The 17,620-nt window shown below is 52.2% G+C and overlaps 1 long non-coding RNA gene across 2 annotated transcripts; it reads left to right on the top strand.

Annotated features, from left to right (window-relative positions):
* Positions 1-1,436: 1,436 nt before the first annotated feature.
* Positions 1,437-7,420, top strand: LOC147573700 (uncharacterized). Of its 2 annotated transcripts, none has more exons than XR_015244982.1 (3): positions 1,437-1,785; positions 2,945-3,098; positions 7,038-7,420. It is a non-coding gene; the product is annotated as an uncharacterized LOC147573700 (long non-coding RNA). The 2 variants fall into 2 exon arrangements; XR_015244981.1 differs by lacking the exon at positions 1,437-1,785 and adding an exon at positions 1,799-2,469.
* Positions 7,421-17,620: the final 10,200 nt, after the last annotated feature.

Below are 17,620 nucleotides of genomic sequence, written 5' to 3'. Positions count from 1 at the left end.
GCTCAGTCCATGGAGCATCCAGTTCCTGATTTCCGCTCAGGTCATGAATCCCGGGTAGTGGGATCAAGATCCGCGTGGAGCCTGCTCAAGATTCTCTCTCTCCCTCTGCCCCTCTCCCCCCCCCCCCCCACCTTGCACACACTTTCTCTCTCTCTCTCAAAACAAAACAACCCACGGCCTCAACATGAACTTGGATTTTCTGCCCTTCATCTCAACGCTTAATGGAACTGTTTTAATCACAACCTGGCAGCTAAAAAGCCACAGCAGGAAACCCACGATTGGCTGTGGAAGGGTCCAGGACACTGGAGAACTAATCTGCCCTGTCCCAGGGTCTTGATGCTTTTTCCCACGTTCAGGACACTGACTCCACGGCCCCTTTCGATCCCAACCCTCCAGCTTGGAAAGCTCCCCTCCCCCGCAAGTACCAGGGCATTTTCTGTCCCATCCTTTCGCGCTGCTAGTCCTTCCCCACCCCATCCTCGGCTCTGCCAGCCAGACCCTAAACCCCTTTACCTCTCTAACCTCCTATCCGCCCTGCCGTCCAGCTCCTCCCTTGCAGGACCCTGACCAGTATCTGGCGTGATCTCCATCTCCCAACCGAGAGGAGTGGTTTCTCTTTTCCTTTACTTCTTTCTAAATAAGTGCTTTGTCCCTCCGAGGGTCAAAACAGTGTCCGCCGCGGCCCCTCCCTCGCACTCGCAGCTGCAAAGTCGAAAACTTTGCCGACCCGAGTTCTGCTTCTTGATCTGGAAGGATGCTGGTGCTACGGGAGTTTTTGGTTTTTCAGTCCAGCGGCACACTTACGGCCCATGCGCTTCTCTGTAGGTACGCAACACTTCAATAAACGAGAGGGAACAAAACAAGGAGGCTTGCCCAATCCTAAAACACCCTTGCGGTCCCTTCGGGTTTCGTTCAACGGGATTTGAGGGAAGAGAGTTTCCATCAAAGACCTCTCCAGGATCCGGGATAGAGCCGCCAGGCGAGGAAAGAAAAGGGAACCGGAGGGCACTGGCTCCGATCCCGCTTCTGCCGTCTGACCGCGCCCTTTAAATATGGCTCGTACGGCGCGACTGCGCTGCCCCAGCTCACGGGCCCTACTGGCCCGCTCGGAGGGCAGAAGCCAAGAGCCGCAACGAAATCAGGCAGCTGCGAGCCCAGCCCGGCCTCGGGTCCTCAGCGCGGCAAGTGCGGGGGGCGGGGCCTGACCGCCCATTGGCTCACGCCTAGGGGCGGGCCCACTGCTCCGTCCCGCCCCCAACCCCTACCGGGTTAATTGGGCCTCGCGCCTGCCCGGGGAATTATTCATCGGAGGGCGGGGCCTGGGTTTGTTTACACCCTGCCATTGGCTGGATTTGAATCGGCCCGACTGCGGGCCGGCCGCGGGGCGGGGCTCCAGAGGGCCCGGGCCCGCGCCTGACAGCTTGGGGAGGAAGGGCCCGCAGCCGGAGCGCCGGGACCCGGCAGACGGGGGGGTGCCCTCGGCGGATGCGGCCAGCGGGGGTGGACAGGTGGAGGCTTCCGCTCTCGTTTCTCCACAAATACTAATCAAAGGCCAGGGTGCGGAGCCTTGTTTGTGTTTTCATAAACACGCTGCAGGGAAAACAAACCCGGAAACAACCTTGCTGCCCACGGATGGGGGACTCATTTAAATAAGCTGTGGCCTGACCCGTAGTGACACACGAAGTAGCCGTAAAATGAGGAAGACACGAACCGACACACAACAAGCTATGTATCCAGTCAAGAAACAAAAGCGAAGAGGGGAGCAGAGAGTGTACCGACTTAAAAGTGGGTGAAAAAAAATACAAGCTTTTGCTTGTTAAATGCACAGAATGTCTTTGAAAGCAGCAACAACCCGGTAACAGCAGTTGTCTGTGGGGAGGAAGACAGGGCGGGTGGAGGATAGATGTTTTTGTACTGCCTTCAAGTTAGAGCCCTGTATCACCCATTCAAAGAAAGGCACGCCATGTAAATAAAAATACAGGACTGAGTTCTGAGGACTCTCCCCCTGCACCCTCCTGCCTTGGGGGAGGATGAAGAGAAAAAAAGCCTAAGGAAGCCCCAAAGGAAAGAAGCAAAAATCAAATCTAGGAGAGGCCCCTTTAAGAAGGGAAACTTGCCTCCTCCAGAAAAATGATGTGAGGCTGTGAGGCAAGCTGAGCGCCTGGGCAGACGGGACAGTCGTCCTGGGTTTTGACTTTTATTAATACTCGTGTGTTCTGGGAGATCTAGAGAGGAAAAGAACGACTTCCTGCAGCTAATGAGGTTTGAACTGTTAGGGTTCTTACTTCCTCTGTCTAGATCCCGTGGGGGGAGGGTTTGTGATACACTGTTAATTTGGCATGAAAGTCAAGCCTGGAGTGAAAATTTGCCCATCTGCGAATTGTGAGTAACTGCTTAACCAAGCTGGCACTCTCAGCCCTGGTCCATAGAAATAACCTCAGCGAAGGTACCAACAAACATCCCTAGCAGGTGGGAGGTTCTAATATTTATCCCTGGTTTGCAGATGTGGAAACGGAGTCACAGAGAGCTTCCAGAACTGCCAAAGTCAGGCCCGGCAGGACCTGGAACCCAGGCAGCCCCACCCCAAAGTTCATACTTGTAACTGTTATATTACACCTGCCCCTAAAAACTTGTGTCTTCACAGAGGTAAACTATTTTGTATCGACCTTCCACAGTAGAGAGGTTTTTGTTTTGTTTGTAATAAAAAAATTTTAGGTGGTTCTTTCTAAAATTCTACACGGAGGCAAACTTCTAAATTTTTTTTAAGTACATTCACAGAGGAAATGATTTGCCCTTGACCCTTTTACCCACCCCCGCCCTCCATTAAACACTTACTTAATGCTTCCCGTGTATCAGGCACATTTTTAAACATTTTATGTACATCAGCTCATTGAACCATTGCAACAACCCAGAAGTCAAAATTGTTACCACTCTCATTTCACAGATGAAGACACTGAAGAACAGAGGAGTTAAGTAACTGGCCCACCGTCCCACATCTCCCTCCAGAAAAAAGAAAAGGGATACCAAGAATGGGCAGGTCATGGCTGGAGCAAGAGGAAGGTGTCCAAAATTTCTAGAGAGGGAGGAAAGAATGGGAGGTAAGATAAACCACCGGGCTGTGAACGTGGAGAAAATGGCTTTATTGGGGTGCAGTGGGGGGCTGTGGGCAGCTTGCAAAAGGTAGCGGGAAATGGCCGACAAGTGCACGAAAAGGTTCTCGAAAGTCATCAGGGAGATGCAAATCAAAACCACAGCGAGACGCAGATTCACACTCACGGGAATGGCCGCAATGATAAAAGGGGACAAGAACAGGGGTTGGCACGGATGTGGTGAAATCAGAACCCTCATACGCCGCTGGTGGGCAAACTGGTGTAGCCAAAATGGAAACCAGTTTCGAGTTTCCGCAGCCAAGTTGCACAAAGAATTGCCATGCACCGACTCCTACGTATATACCCCCCAAAAAAGTGAAAACAGGAATTCAAAAATAACTTGTGCAAAGGGGCGCCTGGGTGGCTCGGTCGGTTAAGCGTCCGACTTCGGCTCAGGTCACGATCTCGCGGTCCGTGAGTTCGAGCCCCGCGTCAGGCTCTGGGCTGATGGCTCAGAGCCTGGAGCCTCTTTCCGATTCTGTGTCTCCCTCTCTCTCTGCCCCTCCCCCGTTCATGCTCTGTCTCTCTCTGTCCCAAAAATAAATAAACGTTGAAAAAAAAAAAAAATAAAAAAAAAAAAAAAAGAAAATGAAAATAAAGTAACTTGTGCAGGAATGTTCCTGGTAGCATCATTCCCAATCGCCAAAGGCGGAAAAACAACCCATATATCCATCAACTGACAGGGCCAGGTGGAGGGAAAGAATGGAGATATCTGGGGAGTGAGGTCCAGACAGTTCACCTGCTCTGGAGGGGTTACAGAGAGCCCAGGGGGGACCTCGTGAAGCTCTCCCAGACCACTGGAGGATACAGACTCACCTCCAGGGTAGTCAGGGCCGGGATGGGGGAGGCAGGGGGCTGTAGGAGCCGGGAACAGTTACCCGACCCAGCCTGGGGTTCAGAAAGGCTTCCTGGAGGAGGAGGAGAACGATAAAGAACAGTGTGATAGGAAAAGGGAACAGGCAGTGTGGGAGGGGGGCATTGGTTTTCTGGGCCCAGAGGAGGAAGAGAGAGCCCAGAGTTTCTAAAGCGGAGATGAACCTTGACATTGCTGATTGAAACCCTGCCCGGACTCCCTGATGCCCTCCGGCGGGGGAAAGGCCATACCCTCGAGCAGCTTAGCATCTGTTCGTTCCCTGCACACATTCCCTGAGCACCTGCTCTGTGCCCCATCCTGTGCCGGTGATGCAGGGGACACTGGTGATGGGGACAGGCCCAGCCCTGCCCCACCCCAGTGGGGGAGACAGACATAAACCAAATCATTGCCCAAGTGATAGCTATTAGCTCCTAGCACCTGAGAGGCCAGGCAGGGTTAACCCAGCCCCCAAGGGCTTCTCAGCGTCTGGGATTCCCAAAGGGCCATTTCGCGATTTTTGCAGAATACTGCCTCTACTGTTTATATTTTTAATTTGTTCTTTCAACCAACGTGGGTTTTTTTTTTCTTCTTAATTCTTTTAAATTTTTTTTTTCAACGTTTATTTATTTTTGGGACAGAGAGAGACAGAGCATGAATGGGGGAGGGGCAGAGAGAGAGGGAAACACAGAATCGGAAACAGGCTCCAGGCTCTGAGCCATCAGCCCAGAACCTGACGCGGGGCTCGAACTCACGGACCGCGAGATCGTGACCTGGCTGAAGTCGGATGCTCAACCGACTGCGCCACCCAGGCGCCCCTCTTCTTAATTCTTTAAATGGGTTCCCGTGGGGCTCGCTGAGGCTCCTCGGAAGCACCAAGGGTCCTGACATCACAGGTGTGACAGGCTTGTTACTTTTTTTTTTTTTCCCCTAACCTGCATTAAAATAAAGGCCTGATCATGAAAATAAGGCACCTGGAAATGATCTCAAATGCTACTTTGGGGGCCTCTGGCCTGGTTTTGGGGGACTGGGGGGTGAACTCCCTGAGGGAAGTCGGTTGTAAGCTAAAACTCGAAGATGAATAGAGTTTGCGCGACAAGGGAGGACGTGAAGAGCAGGAGCAAAGGCCCGGAGGCAGCCGCGGCGGGGCAAGAAGGCAACCGGGGCTGCTGGCATGTCCGGAGGAACTGGGCAGCTTTGGGGGTATAGCATGGATTTGGGGGCTGAGCCCAAAGGCGATCCGCGCTCATCGAAGGGCTGGCTGCCAGCCTCGTTTTGCCACATGTGTCTTCTGTCACGCCTTTCTGAACGTGGGAGAGGCAGGGAAAGACACTGCGTCCCTCGATCCCCACAAACGCTGCGGCACAGAGCTACAGAACAAAGACATCCTCTTCTAGAACCCCAGGGTAGGGGCGCCTGGGTGGCTCAGTGAGTTAAGCGTCCCACTCTTGATCTCGGCTCCGCTCACGGTCTCTCGGTTTGTGAGCTGGAGCCCTGTACTGGGCTCTGTGCTGATAATGCCGAGCCTGCTTGGGATTCGCTCCCTCTGCCCCTCCCCTGCTTTTCTCTCCCTCTCTTTTTGTCTCTCAAAATAAATAAATACACTTAAAAAACAAAAGGGCAAGCATCACTCTCACGGGCCTTACGATGTCTGAGTGTTTCTCCTCCCGCTCCTGCCTCTCTGCCTTCGCCATGAGAACGTGCCTGGGCTAGCTTGCCGGACGGATGTGAGGGAGAGGTAGAGAAGAACTGAGTCATCCCAGCTGAAGTCACTCCAGACCAGCCAGCCTCTAGCTACCCTGCCGGAGGATGACAGACCCATGAGTGAGGCCAGCCAAGGTCAGCCGAGCCTGGTCCAGATTAGCAGAAACCGTCCGGATGACCCAAATACACGTGGGGAAACGACATGGCTGTTGTTTTCAGCCACCACATTTTGAGACGGTTTGTTATGCAGCTGTAGCTGACCGATGCAAAGGACAGACTAAGAACTGAGATAAATGTGTGGGCGTCCCCACCACCTAGTACTTTCGGATTTGTTGAATGACCAAGGCAATCCAGAATTCTCTCTTTCCTTCTAATTTCCCCTTCAAACTTTTACTCCTATATCCGGATCTCATCTTGCTTCTAGTAGTACAATATACATCCCCCTTCTAGGGATGCTGGATTAGCCCCTTAAGAAAGAAACAATGTTTGGGGCACCTGGGTGGCTCAGTCAGTTATGTGTCTGACTTTGGCTCAGATCACGATCTCACAGTTTGTGAGTTCGAACCCTGCTCTCTGTGCTGAGAGTGCAGAACCTGCTTCAGATCCTCTCTCTCCCTCTGTCTCTGCCCCTCCCTCGCTCCCTCTCTCATAAATAAATAAATAAACATTTTTAAAAGAGAGAGAGAGAGAGAGAGAGAGAGAGACAATGGTCGAAGAATGACAGCTTTGGAGTTTGTGCTATGTATTAGCTGGGAGCTATCACCAATTAAGTAAAGAAACAGTGGTCTTAATTTAATTTTATTTTTTAAGTTCATTTATTTACTTTGAGAGAGAGAGAGAGGGGGAGAGGGAGAGAGAGCATCCAAAGCAGGCTCCGTGCCATCAGCAGGGAGCCCAATGTGGGGCTTGAACCCATAAACCGTGAGATCACAATGGTCTTAATTTTAATCAAAACAATTTGTTTTAATGTTTATTTTTGAGAGAGACAGAGTGCGAATGGGGGGAGGGGGGGTGGCAGAGAGAAAGAGAGACACAGAATCCGAAGCAGGCTCCAGGTTCTGAGCTGTCAGCACAGAGCCCGATGCAGGACTCGAACCCATGTGCTGTGAGATCATAACCTGAGCTGAAGTCAAACGCTTAAACCACTGAGCCACCCAGGTGCCCCATGATGGGCTTAGTTTTAAAGGGATTGATGATCTCGTTGAATTTTGGGAAAAGAGGTGATAGGTACTGATGGAAGGGAGGGAAGCACTGACCTCAGTAGCCCGTGTCGCCTGCACTAAGGTGGCTTTGACCCACGTGTCCCTGGTTGCATCTTTCTTCTTTTCTGGAAGGCTCTCTGGGAAACCGCAAGGACTTTGGCAAGGAGGGGAGGGTCTCTGTGAACCTGGATCCTTCCGCCTGGAAAAGGAACGTCGTAGGTGTGCTCAGAGACGGCACCCACTTGGATTTCGAGGAGCTGTACTTTGGGACTGTCCAGCCGGAGGTGAACGGAGGTGGTGTGTCGGAGCCTGGGCCCAGCTGTCAGATCTGGGCTGGTGCTGCACGTGCTTAGGAAAGATCATTCTGCAAGTGCTGGCCATTCACCATCATCGAACAAAACAGCAAACGGAACAAAATCCGCGCCCCACCCCCCAAAAGGGTGTAAGGAGAGGGAGCTCAAATGACCCACAACAGCCCTCCCCCTGCCACCTTAATAAAAGATATTTATGGCGGCTTCTTTCCGCAGCCAGTCTGGTGTTGCAGAGGGCGGGGCTCTGGAATGAGGCCTCTGTGTGGGTTTGTATCCCGCCTCTGCCACCTACTGGCTGTGTGCCTCGGGCAAGTCAGTTTCCTCTCTGTGCCTCAGTTTCCTCATCTGTAACAATCCGCCTGTCAGGAGGGAATGGATGTGAGGGGGCTCTGAATGGTACCTGGAACTTTTGTATCATTATTCCTGTTAGGTAGGAGGCACAGGGACCAGGATAAGCCTGGCCCCCGGCCCCACGGAACAATCAGAGATGCATATTGAGGAATTAGTTACACAGCAAGTGATTTGACTACTATTCAGACCCTTCCCCATCTCTGTCCCTACTAACGGAGTCCAGGCCGCTGTCACCTCCCATGTGGCCAGTTGCAAGCAGGAGAGGGGCAGAGAGGGAGAGAGAGAGAGAGAGAAACAGAATCCGAAGCAGGCTCCAGGCTCTGAGCTGTCAGCACAGAGCCCAGCGTGGGGCTCGAACCCACAAACCCTGAGATCACGACCTGAGCCGAGGTCGGACGCTTAATTGACTGAGCCCCCCGGGGCGCCCCGTCCCGTTTGCCTTTTTGAAAGGGCTGCGGCGGCTGGTGTGGGACCATGTTGTCCAGGGGGTGAGGGAGAGGGAGAAAGACGGGGAGAAAGATGAAGCGGGAACCTCAAAAGGAGGGAAGGGGAGGGAAGGAGAACGGGGTGGAAGCCGGGGTTGGAAGGGTGTGGGCACAGAAGTGGGAGAAAATGCCAGGCTGGTGCTCTGGGAATGAGCTGCAAGGACATCCCACCCGACTGACAGTCAGTTTGCGCAGGGAAGTATGGGGAGGGTCGACAGGTGGCGGGCAGGTGGGGGGGGGGGGGCAGTGCGGGAGGCAACAGTCCTCCTTTGAGCCCAGCGGGCACCAGAGCCACCTAGAGAAAGCCCTGTGCCTGTGTGAGGTCTGTGATTTCTCTGGTTCAGGTCAAACCTGTTGGGCTGGCTGTGTGGGTTCTTCCCGAGAAGGCAGATGGCTGGGGTTAGGCCAGGTGTGCATTCCAGAGGGGTCTGAGGGTGCTTGAAGGAAGCGATTCAAAAGTGAGACGCGGAGAGTAGCCAAGCGAAGATGGGGGAAGAAAGGGTGGTGGAGAGGAGACACCGGCGGTCAGAGTGGACCCCTTCCCTCCTTCTGGAGCGCGTCCTGCCATGTGGCTTCCCCGGGGGCTTCCCCTGGCACGGTTTTCCTTCCGCTTCTCCGGTGCCCCCTTTTCAGTGTCCTCACGGATTGACTCCTCTTGCAACATCTGACCTGCTCTCCCAAGGGCGGGTCGGCCTCCCCTTGTACGGTGCCTTCTCCGAGGGTTCGGTGACCACAGATAACCTTGATCCCAGCGTGAGGAGCACGGTCCCAGCCTGTCGGAAAGAGCAGGTGGTCTGCACGCGGGTGGCAAGCGGTGGCAGGTAGGAGGCCGAGCAGCGGGCCACCCATCCCCCAGAGAGAGACTCTGCTCGTTGTAGGTTTGACCCCTGAGCTGCACGCTCGCTCGGGTCACCTGGGGGGAGCTTTAAAACACACCAACGCCCAGGTCAGTGCCTGCTCAGTTAATTCACCGTCTCCGGGCACGAGACTCGGACTGTGGCACCTTGCCACTGTGCCATTCCGTGTGGGGTCGTTCGTGCAAAGTTTGGTCACACCAGGGGAGAAGCTGTTGGAAGGTGGTGATTTTGAGCCCCTGCTCCAGAGTCTCCTTCTCTCCAATTACGTATAATCAACCTTGGGATAGCTCCCGTCATCACCCAGCATATTATTATTATTATTATTATTATTATTATTATTATTTCTTTAATGTTTATTTGTTTTTGAGAGAGAGACAGAGACAGAGACAGAGTGTGAGCGGGGGAGAGGCAGAGAGAGAGGGAGACACAGAATCCGAAGCAGGTTCCAGGCTCGGAGCCATCAGCCCAGAGCCGGACGCGGGACTCGAACTCACGAGCTGTGACATCATGACCTGAGCCAAAGTTGGACGCTCAACCGACTGAGCCACCCAGGCGCCCCTCACACCCCTCAGAGGGACATATTTGTAAATATCAATCAGCTCGTGTCCCCCCTCCCCCATGTGGCCTTTCCATGGTTCCCATAAGCTATCCAAACCCCTTCCCAGGGCCACCAGGGGCCGTCACCTGTCTCCCTAACCTCAGCCAGTATTCCCGTCACCGACAGGCTGCCGGAACCACCCCAATCCTCCCCGAGCTCAGACCTCTACTTGGGGTCATGAGCTTTGGGCTTGAACCTCTCTGTGCCTGGAATTCGCGCCCTGCGTGACTGCACGACCGTCTCAAACTTTAAGTCTCAATCACACGCCTCCTCCTCCGAGAAGCCTTCGTGGGTCACGCGGTCCCAGGTAGTGTTTCTCCACCTTCAGGGTGCATACGAATCCCACGGGGACCCCGCTGAAACAAAATGCAAGACCTCCGAATTCGGGAGGCCTGGGTGGGACCTGAGGGTCTGCGTTTTGTTAACTTACTTCTTTTCTTGTTGGTCTGCGCCCAGGACACAAGGACTTAAACCCGTGAGGCCAGGGACAGGGTCTGCTTGTTGGGCGCAGCATCCGGGCACAGAGCCGGCGCTCCGTGCTCGTTAAGTGGCTGGCTGGGGGAGACTCAGAGATAAAGAGAGAGGGTCCCCCTTTTTTTGGTAAGTAATCTCTCCATCCAACGTGGGTCTCAAACTCACGCCCCCGAGATCAAGAGTTCCCATGTTCTATTGCTGAACCAGCCAGGCGTCCCGAAATGGGTTATTTTTTATTTACTCATTTTTATTTATTTATTTTGAGAGAGAGAGAGAGAGAGAGAGAGAGAGAGAGAGAGAGATTGAGCATGCAGGGCGGGGGCAGAGAGAGAGGGAGAGAGAAAATCCCAAAGCCCAATGTGGGGCTTCCACTCCCCACCCAGTTTCATCATTGACAAAACGCTTCGCCGTTCACGATTCAGGGAGGGCTTTCTGCACAGCCTTCCCGTTATCCCCGAGACCACCCACTCGGATGCGTCGCTGTCCTCCCTCTGGTGCAGAAACTGACGCTTGCCTGAGGCCCTGTAGCTTGGGGGGGTCAGGGCCCGGGTTCACATCCAGAGCTTCGGATCTCGACTCCTCCGTTTTACTAGGTTCGTCTTTCTGGGCCTCGGTTTACTCCTCCGTAAAATGGGCACGATCGCGGTAACGGCCTCAGAGGGTCTTTAAAAGGATCCAATGAGTTAATCCATGTAAAGCGCTTCAAACAGCGCCTGGCACAGAGCAGGGGTGACCGGAGATCTCATGTTCTTCCCTCCAGGGCGTGCGGTCTCCGGGGAGGGGGTAGGTCCCGGCCTACCCTCTGAGCCTGAGCTCAGTCCGACCTCCTAGCTCACCCATCTGAGCAAGTCCCGTGCACCAGGCACTGCGTGTGGTATCTTCACATACACATTGCGTGAATTCTTTTTTCTTTTTTTAATTTTTGTAATGTTTATTTATTTAAAAAATTGTTTTTTAATTTTTTTTAACGTTTATTTATTTTTGAGACAGAGAGAGACAGAGCATGAACGGGGGAGGGGCAGAGAGAGAGGGAGGCACAGAATCGGAAGCAGGCTCCAGGCTCTGAGCCATCAGCCCAGAGCCCGATGCGGGGCTCGAACTCATGGACCGTGAGATCGTGACCTGAGCTGAAGTCGGACGCTTAACGACTGAGCCACCCAGGCGCCCCTAAAAAAATTTTTTTTAATGTTTATTTATTTTTTGAGAAAGGGAGAGAGACAGAGTGTGAGCAGGGGAGGGGCAGAGAGAGAGGGAGATACAGAATCCGAAGCGGGCTCCAGGCTCCACACGGTCAGCACAGAGCCCGACGTGGGGCTCGAACTCACACACTGTGAGATCATGACCTGGGGCCAAGTCAGATGCTTAACCGACTGAGCCACCCAGGCGCCCCTAATTCCTCGAATTGTAGAGTTGTAATTGTGTGATACGATCTATGGAAAATATTATTTCATTTAATACTTTAAAAGCTGGAGTGCCTAGCTGACTGAGTCAGTAGAACAGGCAATTCTTGAGCTCAGGGTTGTGAGTTCAAGCCCTACCTCAGATGTAGAGATTACTTACAAAATAAAATCTTAAAAAAGAAAAAAGTGGGGCGCCTGGGTGGCTCAGTCGGTTAAGCGTCCGACTCTTGGTTTCAGCTCAGGTCATGATCTCATGGTTTCATGAGTTCGAACCTTGCATTGGGTTCTGCACTGACTGCAGATTCTCAGTCTCCCTCTCTCTCTGCCCCTCCCCTACTCACACTGTCTCTGTCTCTCTCAAAATAAATAAATAAACTAAAAAAAAAAGTTAATTTTAACTTAGATTTTATTTTTATTTACTCAATGTTAATTTCAATAGTAACAAAGCTTAATCCAACTGCTAAATGTTAGGTTCAATTTAACTGGCACGTTTTCATTTCATTTCAATCAATAATTTCAATTGAAATGTAATCAATGCACGTAAATTAATACAGGTGAATTTAATTTTGAGAGTACAACCTAATGTCATTTTAATTAATAAGTTTCATTTGTTAATAGGTTTTCACTTAATACAGTTTTCGTGTAATTGTAGTTAATAAGTTTGAATCATAAGTAATACACTTTAATTAATACATTTTCATTTAATTAGTACACTGTATTGAAATTTATTTAAGAAATTTTTTTTAATGTTTTATTTATTCCTGAGAGACAGACAGAGTGCGAGCCGGGGAGAGGCAGAGACAGAGGGAGACACAGGATCCAAAGCAGGCTCCAGGCTCTGAGCGGTCAGCACAGAGCCCGACGCAGGGTTCGAACTCACAAACCGTGAGATCGTGACCTGAGCTGAAGTCAGACGCTTAACCGACCGAGCCACCCAGGTGCCCCCATTTTACTTAAAATCTAAAAACTTGGGGGGTGCCTGGGTGGCCCGGTCGGTTAAGTGTCCGACTTCAGCTCACGTCACAATCTCGCGGTCCGTGAGTTCGAGCCCCGCGTCGGGCTCTGGGCTGACGGCTCGGAGCCTGGAGCCTGCTTCGGATCCTGTGTCTCCCTCTCTCTGCCCTTCCCTGCTTGTTCGCTCTCTCTCAAAAATAAATAAACTTAAAAAAATTTTTTTAAAAGAAGGAGTTGGGCTTATGGGGCACCTGAGTGGCTCAGTAGGTTAAGTGTCTGACTCTTGGTTTCGGCTCAGGTCGTGATCTCACAGTTTCACGAGTTCGAGCCCCTCACTGGGATTCTCTCTCTCTGCCCCTCCCCCGACTCGCGCCGTCTCTGTCTCTCTTAAGATACAGAAATAAACTTCAAACACAAAAACAAAAAAAGAGTTGGGTTTCCATGTTCTTTCCCTGTGAATCTGGGAAGGTTGGGGACTATAGCAGAAGCGATTTGTTATTCATTGAATCACGTCTCCCCACCCACATTTCTATGTTGACACCTCAACCCTCAACCCCTCAGAACATAACCTTACTTGGAATCAAGTCGTTGTGGTTAAGTGAGTTAAGATGAGGTTATTTTGGAGCAGGGTGGGCCTTCAATCCAACATGATGGGTGTCCTTATGAAAGGCAGGTATCTGGACACAAACACGCACAAAGGGAGAATATTCTGTGACGATTAGGGCAGAGCTCAGGGTGAACGGAACCGAAGCAAAGAACACCGGAAATGTCCAGGAAACCAGCAGAAGCTGGGAGAGAAACAGGGACCGATTATCCCTTCCTCCTGAGGGTTCCCCTACCAACACCTCGATCTACCCTATCAAAACCTTGATCTTGGGCTTCCACCCTCCAGAATTTATAAGGGGAGACAATAAATCAATGTTCGCGGTTTAGGCCACACTTTGTAAGCTTAAGCCCAGCAAACTAATGCGTGGCTCCGTGTGACTTTTGAGGAACAGTCACAGAGGGGGCAATATGATATTTGTTTAGCTCTCTCGGGACTTGGTCTTTGGAGCTCTGAGCCACCATGTAAGGGACCTCGGTGCCCTGAGGCCGCCAGCTTGGGAAGAAGCAAGACGGCCTGGAGAGGAGGTGCGAGGTCCTGGCCAGCCCCCCATCAGCCACCAGAGAGCAAGTGACCACGCCTTTGACCCGACTCCAGGCCAACCCCCATCTGACCTTGATGGCACTGAGAGGTCCTGAGCCTGAATCCACTCAACCCCGCCCGCCCCCCAGCCTTGTGAACAAAGGGAATGACTGTCAACCTTCAGGCCCCTGTTGGAGGGCAGTTTTGTTTGGCAGCAGTAAATAATCGGAACACGAGTGAACTCCCTTCGCCTTTTACACCTCAACTCAAATACCCCTCGCTGAGCAAACCTTTGTTTCTTTTCTTGACATCTTATTTTTTGAGAGACAGAAAGAGACAGCATGAGCAGTGTGGGGGGGGGTGGTGCCCAGAGAGCAAGAGGGAGACACAGAATCCGAAGCAGGTCCCAGGCTCCGAGCTGTGAGCACAGAGCCCGACGCGGGGCTCGAACTCACGGACTGTGAGACCACGCTCTGAGCCGAAGTTGGACGCTCAACCGACTGAGCCCCCCGGGTGCCCCAAGAAAAGCTTTCTTAACCCTCAGGCCCGACCAGATTCTCCAGGCACACCCTGTCATGGGCCCTCAGTTTCCCCTTCGTAGCACTTGTCACCGTCCTGCTCCGCTGTGTAATGATTTGTTTGTTTAATGTCTGTCTCCCCCGTGGACCGCGTGGGCAGAGGCCGACAGACCCAGTTATACGCAACTCCGGGACCTGGCTCGTTGGTTCCAAACATGTCCCAAAGTCTGCCATCTGTTCCCCACGTCCTGCCAGCAGTGTGCCCATCTCTGTGGCGGGCGCTGTCGCGCATTCACCCAACGGCTTGGCTCGAAAGTTCTGGAATCGGCTTTGATTCATCACATTTTCTCTCCTCGGCAAAGCCTCTGCCTTCAAAGCCCATCCTCCCCCAAGAAGTTACACACGGAACTACCACAGGACCCAGCGATTCCACTCCTGGGCACACGCCCAAAAGGACAGGCACAGGTATGGGAACAAAAACTTGCGCGTGAATGTTCACAGGTTATTCATCCCGGCGGGAAGGGTAGAAACAACCCGCGGGTTTGAAGATTCATCGGTGTTGGAGCCTCGTATCAGAACTTCACCGGGGGGGGGGGGGGGGGGGGCGCCTGGGTGGCGCAGTCGGTTAAGCGTCCAACTTCAGCCAGGTCACGATCTCGCGGTCCGTGAGTTCAAGCCCCGCGTCAGGCTCTGGGCTGATGGCTCAGAGCCTGGAGCCTGTTTCCGATTCTGTGTCTCCCTCTCTCTCTGCCCCTCCCCCGTTCATGCTCTGTCTCTCTCTGTCCCAAAAATAAATAAACGTTTAAAAAAAAAAAAAAAAAAAAAGAACTTCACCGGGGGGGAGGGGGGTGGGTTTAAACAGACGAGAGTGACAACAGCAGGCCCTGTTCTTGGATGGGAGGAGACGATAGACCTTGATAGAATGTTCGCTGGCGGGCACCCTACGTAGTCGTCTTCGAAATTCCAGGGCCCGGCACAGCGGGGACTGGAGATACTCAGGATATGGCGGCTGAGGGCGGTGAAGTCCAGAGAGGGGTGCATGAGCCTATAAATGACTTAACCTCGGAATATTCACGTATCGGAACTCCTTGTGGGAGCCGAGCATCTCACGGGCTGCCCCGGGGAGTGCCGAGTGAATCCGGGGCCACCACAGCCGTGGACAAGGAAAAGGATGTTTGAGGTATTGGCGTGGGTTCGAATTCGACTTTGGAAATCACTTCTGTTCGCACAGGCAGGGGGCTGGAGAGGAGTGGGCCTGAGTTAGAAGAGCAGAAAACTGGGTGCTTTTTTTTTTTCCTATTTTTTTCATGTTTATTTTTGAGAGAGAGAGAGGGGGGGGGACAGAACTTGAGCAGGGGAGGGGGAGAGAGAGAGAGACAGAGAGAGGGAGACCCAGAATCCGAAGCAGGCTCCAGGCCCTGAGCTGTCAGCACAGAGCCCGACGCGGGGCTCGAACCCACGAACCGGGAGATCAGGACCTGAGCCAAAGTTGGACGCTTAGCTGACTGATCCACCCAGGCGCCCCCGAAAACTGGCTTCTAAACCTAGCTCTGTTCTTGGGCAGCTCAGGCTTAACTCAGTAGGCCTGGGGTGTCCACCCTGCGCATTGCAAAGGAAGGTTTAGCCCCCGTCCTTGGTCCCCAGGAAGTAAAACCTTTAAGCCCTCAGTCTATCTGGCCTGAACAAGACTGTTTTTGTTTACCTGGGGCCTCGGCCCACTCAGTAGCAGCGTGACCTCCGGAGGGGCTGGAGACACAGGCACAAAATAAAAACCCTGGGCGCTAAGGCTCAGATGAACTTCCCTGGTTGGCACCCGCTCGTGGACATACGCACTGGCTCCTCCGCTGGGAGAGACAATTAGAAGCTCACGCCTGGTGTCTCTCTGTGCATCTTTTACCTTGGCTGATGTTAACTCTCTCCTTTCTCCGAACAGATGGTAACCATGGGTATGAGAGCCTTGCCGAGTTCTGGGCATCCTTCCAGCAGATCATTAAACCTGGTTGCTTTTGGGGCGCCCGGGTGGCACAGTCGGTTAAGCGTCCGACTTCAGCCAGGTCACGATCTCGCGGTCCGTGGGTTCGAGCCCCGCGTCAGGCTCTGGGCTGATGGCTCAGAGCCTGGAGCCTGTTTCCGATTCTGTGTCTCCCTCTCTCTCTGCCCCTCCCCCGTTCATGCTCTGTCTCTCTCTGTCCCAAAAAAAATAAATAAACGTTGAAAAAAAAAATTAAAAAAAAAAAAAACCTGGTTGCTTTAACTGGGGACCCCCGAAGTTCAGTCCGGTGCTTAACATGCCGTGGCATCCCTCCCCAGGCATGCCTGCCTGCCCCCCGCTCCTCCCCATCTCCGTGCCGTATGAGAAAGCCCAGTACCTTCTGGAATCCCCCTTTTCCCCTACCCCAAGGGAGGAGGATAAAGGTAAAAAAACGCATTTACATTCAGGACTCAACCCTGATTCTTATTTTATTACTTTTTTAACATTTACTTATGAGAGACAGAGAAGGAGTGGGAGAGGGGCAGAGAGAGAGGGAGACACAGAACCCGGAGCAGGCTCCGGGCTCCGAGCCGTCAGCCCAGAGCCCGACGCGGGGCTCGAACCCACGAACCGTGAGATCATGACCTGAGCTGAAGTTGGACACAACCGAGCCGCCCAGATGCCCCCAAAATATTTTTTAATTTTTAAAATATTTTCTTAATATTGTTTTAATATTTTAAAATATGTTTAATATTATAAAATATTTTAATATTAAAAGTTTTTAAACTTTATTTTGAGAGAGAGCCCAAGCACGCGTGCAAGCAGGGGAGGGGCAGAGGGAGAGGGAGAGGGAGAGAGAATCCCAAGCAGACTCCAGGCTCTGAGCTGTCAGCACAGAGCCTGATGTGGGGTTCAAAGTCAACGAAACTGAGCCGAAGTCAGGCGCTTATGACTGAGCCCCCCAGGCGCCCCAGTCCACAAATATTTACTGAACACCCTTGGTGGTAAAAAGGTTGGGTTTATTCCCATGTTGTCTCTTCCTAGCTGTGTAGACTTGAGGAAATTCCTTAACCTCTCTGAGCCGGTTTCCTCATCCGGAAAATAGGGATAATAATAAATCCCCATCTCATCAGAATGCTGTGAGGAGTGAGTTAATATAAGTCCAGCTGGGTAAATCTTTTCTATTTATATTATACGTTATAACTAGGGTGACCAGCTGTCCCAATTTGCTTGGCCTTAAGGAGTTTCCAGGAATGTGGGGTTTTTCAATGCTAAAATCGAGAAAGTTCTGGGCACATTGGGATGAGTTGGTCATCCTGATATAATTATCTGTGAGCAATATGTGATCAATAATAGTATTTATTGTTATAGATGATAATGTCTTACAAAGTACTATGGGGAATAGGTTGCTGAGGCCAGATCATGCTTTCAAGGAGCAGATAGTCTGGGAATAGACACAAAAGAATTACAAAAATAACAAAAGATATTTAATAACACATGATACAGGGAGGCGCCTGGGCGACTCAGTCGGTTAACAGTCCAACTTCGGCTCAGGTCATGATCTCCCGGTTCGTGGGTTCGGGCCCCGCGTCGGGCTCTGTGCTGACAGCTCAGAGCCTGGAGCCTGCTTCGGATGCTGCATCTCCCTCTCTCTCTCTCTGCCCCTTTC

This window comes from Puma concolor, chromosome E2, assembly GCF_028749965.1.
Source record: "Puma concolor isolate L17-30 chromosome E2, mPumCon1.1.hap2, whole genome shotgun sequence".
Taxonomy (NCBI): Eukaryota; Metazoa; Chordata; class Mammalia; order Carnivora; family Felidae; genus Puma; species Puma concolor.
This window is presented reverse-complemented; position numbering and strand designations above follow the sequence as displayed.